The following is a 12,764-nucleotide window of genomic DNA, read 5'->3' on the forward strand; positions in this document are numbered from 1 at the left end:
TGGGTCAAGGAACCCAATGCTATAGCGTCCACCTTTTTTTCATTTCATAAATCTTCATCCTGCATAATACCATAAAAAAGAATATAGTGAGGATAATTACAGGTAATGATTGATCAAAATGATCACTACAACTAGCTTGAGACTTAAATTACAGAAAGAAATCACTTACAGACAATAGCAACTGACGATAGATTTGTCGAGTGCGTCTTGATTGAATAACTGAAATAGTTCTGAATACTCAACGGACACAGCTTTCTCATGGTAGTAATGATCCTTCTTGACATTCACCATGAGGGACTCTCAATTGGAAATCTTGGTAATGTCCATGTACCATTGATGCAATTCATACATTCTCGTTGGGAGCTTCTTGACCTCGTCTAGCTCGACCAAAGGTTGGCCTGGACATATATCCGTTTTATTTCCTCCTCTCTAATCAGAGGCATGGGCACGATATCGAGGAGTTGTCCAACAGTGATCATGAGCCTTTTAGCCCGCTCAATATGCTCCTCGGTTATTACCACATCGCCCAGCCCAGGAACGTAAATGGTTTGCCCACAATAATATTGGGCGCGCGTACTCTCATGTGCTAATGGCACACCAAGCGGGGGGATTGATTGCGCCGCCTGTTCTCCCAGCTGGGGAACGGTTTTACCGCTCCTTTTGCCAGATGATTTGCTCGAGCTCGAGCTCGCCTCTTTCTGTAGACATGCTCGATTTAAATTCCTGAGGTGGTGCTCATAGTCTGTGTCAACAGGCTTGGGAGCTGGTGCTCTAGCCATACGAATGAAGTGGTCAATCTTTTCCCCAGGCACTTTCTCCCTTGGCGGCCGTGGCGGTTGATACGTCTCCGTCGTATCTATTTTTCCAAACACTTTTGCCCTTGTTTTGGACTCTAACTTGTATGATTTGAATGGAACTAACCCGGACTGACGCTGTTTTCAGCAGAATTGCCTTGATGTTGTTTTATGTGTAGAAAACAAATATTCTCGGAATGACCTGAAACTCCATGAAACATCTTAGAAAAAATAATAAAAACCCTCGCCAAAGATGAAGACCAGGGGGCCCACACCCTTCTCACGAGGGTGGGGGGCGCCCCCCTAGGGCGCGCCCCTACCTCGTGGGCCCCCTGGATGCCCTCCGACGCCAACTCCAACTCTATATATTTGCTTTCGGAGAGAAAAAAACAGAGAGAAGAAATCATCGCATTTTACGATACGGAGCCGCCGCCAAGCCCTAAAACCTCTCGGGAGGGCTGATCTGGAGTCCGTTCGGGGCTCCGGAGAGGGGGATTCGTCGTCGTCGTCATCATCAACCATCCTCCATCACCAATTTCATGATGCTCACCGCCGTGCGTGAGTAATTCCATCGTAGGCTTGCTGGACAGTGATGGGTTGGATGAGATTTATCATGTAATCGAGTTAGTTTTGTTAGGGTTTGATCCCTAGTATCCACTATGTTCTGAGATTGATGTTGTTATGACTTTGCTATGATTAATGCTTGTCACTAGGGCCCGAGTGCCATGATTTCAGATCTGAACCTATTATGTTTCCATGAATATATGTGAGTTCTTGATCCTATCTTGCAAGTCTATAGTCACCTACTATGTGTTATGATCTGGCAACCCCGAAGTGACAATAATCGGGACCACTCCCGGTGATGACCATAGTTTGAGGATTTCATGTATTCACTATGTGCTAATGCTTTGTTCCAGTTGTCTATTAAAAGGAGGCCTTAATATCCCTTAGTTTCCAATAGGACCCCACTGCCACGGGAGGGTAGGACAAAAGATGTCATGCAACTTCTTTTCCATAAGCACGTCTGACTATATACGGAATACATGCCTACATTACATTGATGAATTGGAGCTAGTTCTGTGTCACCCTATGTTATGACTGTTACATGATGAACCGCATCCGGCATAATTATCCATCACTGATCCGGTGCCTACGAGTTTTCCATATACTGGTTCTCGCTTATTTACTTTCCCGCTGCTACTGTTACAATCACTACAAAATACCAAAAACATTACTTTTGCTGTCTTTACTTTTGTTGCCGCTACCATCACTATCATATTACTTTGCTACTAAACACTTTGCTGCAGATACTAAGTTTCCATGTGTGGTTGAATTGACAACTCAACTGCTAATACTTGAGAATATTATTTGGCTCCCCTTGTGTCAAATAAATAAATTTGGGTTGAATACTCTACCCTCGAAAGCTGTTGCGATCCCCTATACTTGTGGGTTATCAAGACAAATTTCTGGCGCCATTGCCGGGGAGCATAGCTCTATTCTTTGAGTCACTTGGGATTTATATCTTCTTATCACTATGAAGAACTTGAGAGATCCAAAAACCAAGATCTATCCCTCAACTACAAGGGGAGGTAAGGAACTTCCATCTAGCTCTGCACTTGATTCAACTTCTGTTATGAGTAAGTTTGCGACACCTACACCTGCTTCTGCTATTCGTTCTGATATGTCGCATGTTATTGATGATGCCACCTATGCTATGCATGATACTTATGATGAAACTGCTTCTATATCTGATACTACTGTGCCCCTTAGTGAATTTCTTGATGGACAAATTGCTAGGGCTAGAGAAAAAGAAATTATTGAATCTGAATACGATGATGATAGTGATGATGAAAATATGACTGTTATTCCTGAGTATTATCTTTTTGATATGGAATCTTCTGCCGCTATTTTAGCTTGCAAGGATAGATATGAGCTTAAGAGGTTATTAGTCAAATGGAACAAAGAATCACTTAGAGATAAGATGAAACCTGACCCTGCTTTTGCTACTTCACCTATTTGTGTTCCTGATAAGGATTATGAATTCTCTGTTGATCCTGATATAATTACTTTGGTTGAATCTGATCCGTTTTATGGCTATGAATCTGAAACTGTTGTGGCACATCTAATTAAGTTAAATGATATAGCTGCCCTGTTTACTAATGATGAGAGATCGCGTTACTTTTATATACTCAAAATATTTCCGTTCTCATTAAAGGGTGATGCTAAGATATGGTTTAATTCTCTTGATCCTGGTTGTGTGCGTAGTCCCCAGGATATGATTTATTACTTCTCTGCTAAATATTTCCCTACTCATAAGAAACAAGATGCTTTGAGGGAAATATACAACTTCGTGTAAATTAAAGAAGAGAGTCTCCCACAAGCTTGGGGGAGGCTTCTCAAGTTACTTAATGCTTTGCCTGATCATCCTCTTAAGAAACCTGAAATACTTTATATTTTTTTTAATGGACTAACCGATGCTTTCAGAGATTACCAGGATAGTTGTGCTGGTTCTCTTTTCAGGGAAAGAACACCGGATGAAGCTGAAATTCTATTGGATAATATGTTGACAAATGAAAATAATTGGGCACCTCTTGAGCCAGGTCCTGCTCCAATTACTGAGCCTATTCTTAAACCAACTCCTAAGAAGAGAGGTGTTCACTCCGAAGAAGAGAGGTGTTCTATTTCTCAGTCCCGAAGATATGCAAGAGGCAAAGAAATCTATGAAAGAAAAAGGTATTAAAGCTGAAGATGTTAAGAATTTACCTCCTATTGAAGAAATACATGGTCTTAATTCACCGTCTGTTGAAGAAACATATGATCTCAATTCTTTATTTACTGAAGAACCTCCTGATCCCGATATCCCGACACAGGTAGTAAAGGTAAATTTTCTCTATAGATATGATAAAGTTGAAGTCCCTCCTACTAAAATTGCTAGTCGGTGCTTGGATGAGTTTGATAACTTTATGTTTAAGCAAGACGACTTCAATGCTTATTTTGGTAGACAACTAAAAGAAAATGCTTATATGATTAGATGCTTGGGTGATTATATGGCTAATATTAAAGGTGAACTTAAACTTGTTAGCAAACATGCTTCTATGGTTACCACTCAAGTAGAACAAGTACTTAAGGCTCAAAAAGAAGTGCTTGATGAAATGAATAGTAAGAAAAATGATTATGCTGTTAGAGTGGCTACTAGAACTGGTAGAATGAATCAGGAACCTTTGTATCCTGAAGGCTACCCTAAGAGAATCGAGCAAGATTCTCAAAGAAATAATATTGATGTTCCTAGTTCTTCTAAAAAGAAGAAGAAGAAAAATGATAGAACTGTGCAAACTTCTAGTGAACCTATTGCTGAACCACCTGATAATCCAAATGATATTTCTATGTCTGATGCTGAAATACAATCTGGTAATGAACATGAACCTAATGAAAATATTAATGATGATGTTCATAATGATGCTCAACCTAGTAATGATAATGATGTAGAAATTGAACCTGTTGTTGATCTTGATAACCCACAATCAAAGAATCAACGCTATGATAAAAGAGACTTTGTTGCTAGGAAACATGGTAAAGAAAGGGAACCTTGGGTTCAGAAACACATGCCTTTTCCTCTGAAACCATCCAATAAAAAGGATGATGAGGATTTTGAGCGCTTTGCTGAAATGATTAGACCTATCTTTTTGCGTATGAGATTAACTGATGTGCTCAAAACAAATCCTTACGCTAAATATATGAAGGATATCATTACTAATAAAAGAAAGATATCGGAAGCTGAGATTTCCACCATGATTGCTAATTATACTTTTAAGGGTGGAATACCAAAGAAACTTGGAGACCCCGGAGTACCTACTATAACTTGCTCCATTAAAAGAAATTATATTAAAACTGCTTTATGTGATCTTGGAGCCGGTGTTAGTGTTATGCCTCTCTCTTTATATCGTAGACTTGACTTGAATAAGCTGACACCTACTGAAATATCTTTGCAAATGGATGATAAATCAACTGCTATACCTGTCGGTATTTGTGAGGATGTGCCCGTTGTGGTTGCAAACGTTACTATTTTAACGGACTTTGTTATTCTTGATATTCCCGAGGATGATAGTATGTCTATTATTCTTGGAAGACCTTTTCTTAATACTACAGGGGCTGTTATTGATTGCAACAAAGGCAATGTCACTTTTCATGTTAATGGTAATGAGCATACGGTACACTTTCCGAGGAAACAACCTCAAGTTCATAGTATCAACTCTATTGGGAAAATTCCATCAATTATATTTCCCGTTCTTCTTTTGCTTGTTGGGAGCTTTCCCGTGTAAATAGTTTTATTTCTTTTCTTTTCTTAGGGGTCCGTAGGAGAAGACCATAATTAAATTGTTGAAGTGTCTGTTATATGCATTATTGTTGATTTAACCAAGAGCCCATATTGCCTTGTCTTCTCCTGTTTATTGAATGCTCGCAGATTCTAGCTTAGTCCAATGCACGTACACTCTTATTATTATTCACACCGTTCGGTCGTGCAAGTGAAAGGCAATTATGATGATATATGATGGACTGACTGAGATGAGAAAAGCTGGTATGAGCTCGACCTCTTTTGTTTTTGTAAATATGATGAGTCCCTCGTTCTTGATTCAGCTTATTATGAATAAACATGTTTGCAATGAAAATTAGAGATCGTAGTTGCTTATGCCATGCTTGATTAGCAATGAGTTATAATGGTTTACCTTGTGTGCCAACATGCTATTGAGATGATTATGATGTGGTATGATGGGGTGGTATCCTCCTTTGAATAATTTAAGTGACTTGACTTGGCACATGTTCACGCATGTAGTTGAAACAAAATCAACATAGCCTTCACGATATTTATGTTCATAGTGGATTATATCCTACTCATGCTTGCATCCAATGTTTATTAATTTTAATGCATGTACATGGTTGTTGTCGCTCTCTAGTTGGTCGCTTCCTATTCTTTTGCTATCCTTCACCTGTACTAAGCGGGAATACTGCTTGTGCATCCAATCCCTTAAACCCCAAAGTTATTCCAGATGAGTCCACCATACCTTTCTATATGCGGTATCTACCTGCCGTTCCAAGTAAATTTGTATGTGCCAAACTCTAAACCTTCAAATAAACATTATGTTTTGTATGCTCGAATAGCTCATGTATCAACCAAGGCTGTCCTTATCTTTCGTGTTAGGTGGATTATTCTCAAGAGGAGTGGACTCCGCTCCTCACTCACGAGAAAATGGCTGGTCATCGGGATGCCCAGTCCCATGCTTTATGCAAACTAAATCAAAATTAATTGCAAACAAAACTCCCCCTGGGACCTGATATATGTTGGAGGCACTCGTTGTTTCGAGCAAGCCATGGATGGATGCCTGTTGGTGGAGGGGGAGTATAAACTTTACCATTCTGTTTGGGAACCACCTATAATGTGTTTAGCATGGAAGATATCGCCACCTCTTAGTTGTTACGTTGACAATGAGAGTATACCGCTCAAAATACAATTTATCTCTATTTCAAAACCAAGCTCTCGCACCTCTACAAATCCCTGCTTCCCTCTGCGAAGGGCCTATCCATTTACTTTTATGTTGAGTCATCACCCTCTTATTAAAAAGCACTAGCTGGAGAGCACAACTGTCATTTGCATTCATCACTGTTAATTTATATTTGGTATGACTATGATTGGATCTCTTTTACCATGAATTACAATGTCTAGTCAGTCGTTGATCTTTAAAGGTGCTCTGCATTTATGTTTTGCGGTCTCAGAAAGGGCTAGCGAGATACCATCTTGTTATATCATATTATGATTGTTTTGAGAAAGTGTTGTCATCCGAGATTTATTATTATACCTTGCTAGTTGATTATGCTATTGATATGAGTAATTATGAGACCTGAGAATTATTGCAAATGTGGTTAGTTATGATCTATGCTGAAAACTTGAATGATGGATTGACATAGTTACAACAACAAGAGCAAACAGAGTTTGTAAAAGTTTTTCTTTCTTTCTTTCAGTTTGTCAACTGAATTGCTTGAGGACAAGCAAGGGTTTAAGCTTGGGGGAGTTGATACGTCTCCATCGTATCTACTTTTCCAAACATTTTTGCCCTTGTTTTGGACTCTAACTTGTATGATTTGAATAGAACTAACCCGGACTGACGCTGTTTTCAGCAGAATTGCCATGATGTTGTTTTATGTGCAGAAAACAAATATTCTCGGAGTGACCTGAAACTCCACGGAACATCTTAGAAAAAATAATAAAAAACCCTCACCAAAGATGAAGACCATGGGGCCCACACCCTTCTCACGAGGGTGGGGGGCGCCCCCCCTAGGGCGCGCCCCTACCTCGTGGGCCCCCTGGATGCCCTCCGACGCCAACTCCAACTCTATATATTTGCTTTCGGAGAGAAAAAAACAGAGAGAAGAATTCATCGCGTTTTACGATACGGAGCTGCCGCCAAGCCCTAAAACCTCTTGGGAGGGCTGATCTGGAGTCCGTTCGGGGCTCCGGAGAGGGGGATTCGTCGCCGTCGTCATCATCAACCATCCTCCATCACCAATTTCATGATGCTCACCGCCGTGCGTGAGTAATTCCATCGTAGGCTTGCTGGACGGTGATGGCTTGGATGAGATTTATCATGTAGTCGAGTTAGTTTTGTTAGGGTTTGATCCCTAGTATCCACTATGTTCTGAGATTGATGTTGTTATGACTTTGCTATGCTTAATGCTTGTAACTAGGGCCTGAGTGCCATGATTTCAGATCTGAACCTATTATGTTTCCATGAATATATGTGAGTTTTTGATCCTATCTTGCAAGTCTATAGTCACCTACTATGTGTTATGATCCGGTAACCCCGAAGTGACAATAATCGGGACCACTCCCGGTGATGACCATACTTTGAGGAGTTCATGTATTCACTATGTGCTAATGCTTTGTTCCGGTTCTCTATTAAAAGGAGGCCTTAATATCCCTTAGTTTCCAATAGGACCCCGCTGCCACGGGAGGGTAGGACAAAAGATGTCATGCAAGTTCTTTTCCATAAGCACGTATGACTATATACGGAATACATGCCTACATTACAGTGATGAATTGGAGCTAGTTCTGTGTCACCCTATGTTATGACTGTTACATGATGAACCGCATCTGGCATAATTATCCATCACTGATCTGGTGCCTACGAGTTTTCCTTATACTGGTTCTCGCTTATTTACTTTCCCGCTGCTACTGTTACAATCACTACAAAATACCAAAAACATTACTTTTACTGCCTTTACTTTTGTTGCCGCTACCATCACTATCATATTACTTTGCTACTAAACACTTTGCTGGAGATACTAAGTTTCCAGGTGTGGTTGAATTGACAACTCAGCTGCTAATACTTGAGAATATTCTTTGGCTCCCCTTGTGTCAAATCAATAAATTTGGGTTGAATACTCTACCCTCGAAAGCTGTTGCGATCCCCTATACTTGTGGGTTATCAAGACAAATTTCTGGCGCCGTTGCCGGGGAGCATAGCTCTATTCTTTGAGTCACTTGGGATTTATATCTGCTTATCACTATGAAGAACTTGAAAGATCCAAAAACCGAGATCTATCCCTCAACTACAAGGGGAGGTAAGGAACTGCCATCTAGCTCTGCACTTGATTCAACTTCTGTTATGAGTAAGTTTGCGACACCTACACCTGCTTCTGCTATTCGTTCTGATATGTCGCATGTTATTGATGATGCCACTTATGCTATGCATGATACTTATGATGAAACTGCTTCTATGTCTGATACTACTGTGCCCCTTAGTGAATTTCTTGATGGACAAATTGCTAGGGCCAGAGAAAAAGAAATTATTGAATCTGAATACGATGATGATAGTGATGATGAAAATATGACTGTTATTCCTGAGTATTATCTTTTTGATATGGAATCTTCTGCCGCTATTTTAGCTTGCTAGGATAGATATGAGCTTAAGAGGTTATTAGTCAAATGGAACAAAGAATCACTTAGAGATAAGATGAAACCTGACCCTGCTTTTGCTACTTCACCTATTTGTGTTCCTGATAAGGATTATGAATTCTCTGTTGATCCTGATATAATTACTTTGGTTGAATCTGATCCGTTTTATGGCTATGAATCTGAAACTATTGTGGCACATCTTACTAAGTTAAATGATATAGCTGCCATGTTTACTAATGATGAGAGATCGCGTTACTTTTATATACTCAAAATATTTCCGTTCTCATTAAAGGGTGATGCTAAGATATGGTTTAATTCTCTTGATCCTGGTTGTGTGCGTAGTCCCCAGGATATGATTTATTACTTCTCTGCTAAATATTTCCCTGCTCATAGGAAACAAGCTGCTTTGAGGGAAATATACAACTTCGTGTAAATTAAAGAAGAGAGTCTTCCATAAGCTTGGGGGAGGCTTCTCAAGTTACTTAATGCTTTGCCTGATCATCCTCTTAAGAAACCTGAAATACTTGATATTTTTTAATTTACATGAATTTCTGAATACGATGATGATACTTGTGGGTTATCAGCGGTTTCAGTGCAAAATGGGCTTCCACCTCGGCCTTCGATATGGTTGCGTTTTCCTCCTCGGACTTGTCGTAAGGCCTCTGTGGAACAGGCGCGAGGCTGCTTGGACCATATTGAAATCGCTTGCCTCCGCCTGTACCTCCAGTACTACCTCGACTTGTACCGCTACACACCATAGCTGAGGCAGCTCTCTTCCGTGATTGCTGAGGCGGCGAAGACGGCTGACGTGGCTGAGTTGGTGGAGGAGGAGTGGCCTGAAGCTGTGCCGGACTTGGAGGAGGAGTGGCCTGACGCTTTGCCAGACTTGGAGGAGGAGGAGTGGCCTGAAGCTGTGCCGGACTTGGAGGAGGAGTGACCTGACGCATTGGTGGACTTGGAGAAGCGGGAGTCTGCTGACTCGGTGGCGGACTTTGACGAGGAGTCGGATGACGCGGTGTCGGTGGCCTTCGAAAGATGATGCAATCCTTTCTCCATAGGATGGTAAGATGGTTGGCCTCTCCCAGTGTGTGCTCCTCGTCACCTCCAGGAATGTCAAGCTCTAGCCCCGAATATTGGTCCACCTCCTCATCAACCAAGACACGAGCATAGCCCGCTGGAATCGGGTTGCAATGGATGGTTGCCTCGGGGGGATTTGTAAAAGCAACGGTGTCCGCCACCTTCATGGATATGTTCTTCATTTTGAAGTGTAGCTCGCAGTTAGTGTTCTCCATGATGTCATCCCCTGGGTAGCTATCCAGCAATGCGTCGCCCGGGGCGGAACCCACGCTGCTTCTTGGCATGGATGGGATGGTGCTATCCAATGTTGGATCATCCGCTAGCTGCTGCAGCTGCTGAGACCCCCTTTGCTGGCTAAGTGAGTCGATCTGCTCCTGCTGCCGCTGGAATTTGACTGCCAAGTCCGCGTGCACTGATTCTAGGCCTTGAAGGCGTTCATAGTCCAGCTTCCTCTGCTCCTCCTCCATCTTCCTCTTCTTCTCCTCCGCAATCTTCTTTCTCGCACGGGTTCTGTAGTCGGCGTTCCAGTCCGAAAACCCCTCATACCATGGAATAGCGCCCTTGCCTCATGTTCTTCCCGGGTGTTCAGGATTTCCCAGGGCATGCGTATGCTCCTCGTTCTCTCTGTTGGGCTCGAACACCCCCGATCGAGCCTCTTCTATTGCAACAAGCAGCTTATCTTCGGCTCTGTCCAGACATGCCTTCTTCGAAACTTTGCCTGTCTTCAGGTCCAACTCCCCCCATGCACATAGAACCAAGTCCTGCACCTGGGGGGCCAGCTCAATATTTCTAGAGTGACACCTGCATCCTCCATCTCTTTCTCAGACTTATCCCACTTAGGCATTCCCACCGCATAGCCACCTGGCCCCAGCTTATGGAACTTATCCTTTTTTGTGGCATTGGCCTTGTTTATTCTCGACCGTTCCTTAGATAATTCCGAATCCTTGAATTTCACGAAATCGTCCCAATGAGCACTTTTCTTCTCTAGTGTTCCCTCGAATACTGGAGTCTTCCTTCCTCCCTTGACGTACTTGTCCCATACACGATTCTTGTGGTTGTTGAATGCAACCGTCATCTTCCTAAGAGCAGCGTCCTTGACTTTCTCCACATCTGCATCTGTGAAATGATCTGGTAGGGTGAAATGTTCCATGAGCGTTTCACAAAGAAGAAGTTTTTGTCTGTCGTCGACAAAAGTAAGACCTGGACGTGGCTTTGCTGGCTCTCTCCATTCTTGAAGGGAGATCGGGAGTTGGTCCTTCACAAGAACTCCGCAGTGACGAATGAACTTGTCCGCAATCTTCTTAGGCACTAATGGTTCACCATTAGGGTTGATGGCCTTGATATTGTACTTTACGCCCTCCTTCAACTTTTTGTTCGGGCCTCGTACTGTCCCGCTGCCTGAAGATTTGCCCGATCCGGATGGCTGAAAGAAGAAAGATCGATTCGTTAATATATATCTTCAAGTCATTTAAAACATGTGATGATCGCCAGATGCCTTCTTATATAAATATACCTCGTCGGTCTTTGTTGCTTCAAGATCAACATTTTCTTTGTCATGTTCATAGTTCATGACTTTATCAATTCGGTCGTCGCGATCAAATATCATATCACCCTCCCTGGTGTCGTTTAGATATTCGGAGCTGTCATAATCTTCTTCATTCTGATCATCATCTGGCCCACGAGGATTGCGTATGATATTGAACAGGGCCTCTTCTCCCTCTCTGCCGGTATTTTCCGCCATAGGTTTTATTTAACTAATCCAAAAGAAATATATTCAAATTACAATGCATGGATGCAATCAATTAATAAGGAAAAACTGAATCAATCATAGTACATAATAAGCATCATCGAATATAATCTCGAATACGTCGTCTCGAATAATAGATATAATCTCGAATACATCGTCTCGAATAATATATATAATCTCGAATAAATCATCTCGAATATTATATATCGAATACATCACTACCTAGCTAGCTAGCTAATAAAGATCGAATACTAGAGAGTAATCTAGGCGGTGGACAACCAAAGTGAAGGAACCATCACTGGATCATAGCTCGGGTGATCTCCCCAAAGAACCTGTCAGGTATTGGAGAACCTGACGTCCATAGCAGCCATGTAGCGATGGACGTGCTCGTCCTCCTCCCTGACACGGCGATGTACCACCTCCGACGGGGCCGGCTCCCTCCTCATCGAAAGTGGCCCACGCGAATGCCACCAAAGGAGATGAGGGTCGACGACGGGACCCGGGGCCGGGTTCCTCACCAAGCGTCACGCCCCTGAAGGTAGCACCTCCCAGTGCCTGCCCGGCGGAGCCTAGTCCCGGACATGGGTCCTCTGAAGCAGGACGTCGTCGCGAACGGGTCGACGGCGAGGATGCGGGCCGGGCATCGTCGACAAATAATACTATATCCAAATGTAACACTAATTATGCTACCATTGCATATGTCAAAATTCTATATGCTATTTCATACTAATTAAGCATCTAACACTAAAAACAGAAAAAACAACTTCTATACATCCATTAAAAAACAGAAAAACAACATTATATAAAAAAATTCCATACTAATTATATCCATCTAACATGCATTCATACATATATACTAGTGAAAAAATAATAATCTAAAAAAAATCTAAACTAATTAAACATACAAAATACGTATATACTAATTAACTTAAGGAAATGTGTGTGTGTGTGTGTGTGTGTGTGTGTGTGTGTGTGTTCATCATGCTTGTGTGTGTGTATGGCCTCGGGAGGGGCGGCGCCCATGGTGGCCGCCGGGGGCGAGGGAGAGGGGTTAGAGGGGGAGAGCTCACAGCGGGGCGACGGCGACGGCGAGGCGACGGCCGGGGGCGGCGATGGGCCAGGGCGTGACGGGGGCGGCGACACGAGGACGACGCGACGGGGACGGGCCCGGGGCGGCGACGGAGACGAGGGCAGCGAC

This window comes from Triticum aestivum, chromosome 1A, assembly GCF_018294505.1.
Source record: "Triticum aestivum cultivar Chinese Spring chromosome 1A, IWGSC CS RefSeq v2.1, whole genome shotgun sequence".
NCBI classification, from domain to species: domain Eukaryota; kingdom Viridiplantae; phylum Streptophyta; class Magnoliopsida; order Poales; family Poaceae; genus Triticum; species Triticum aestivum.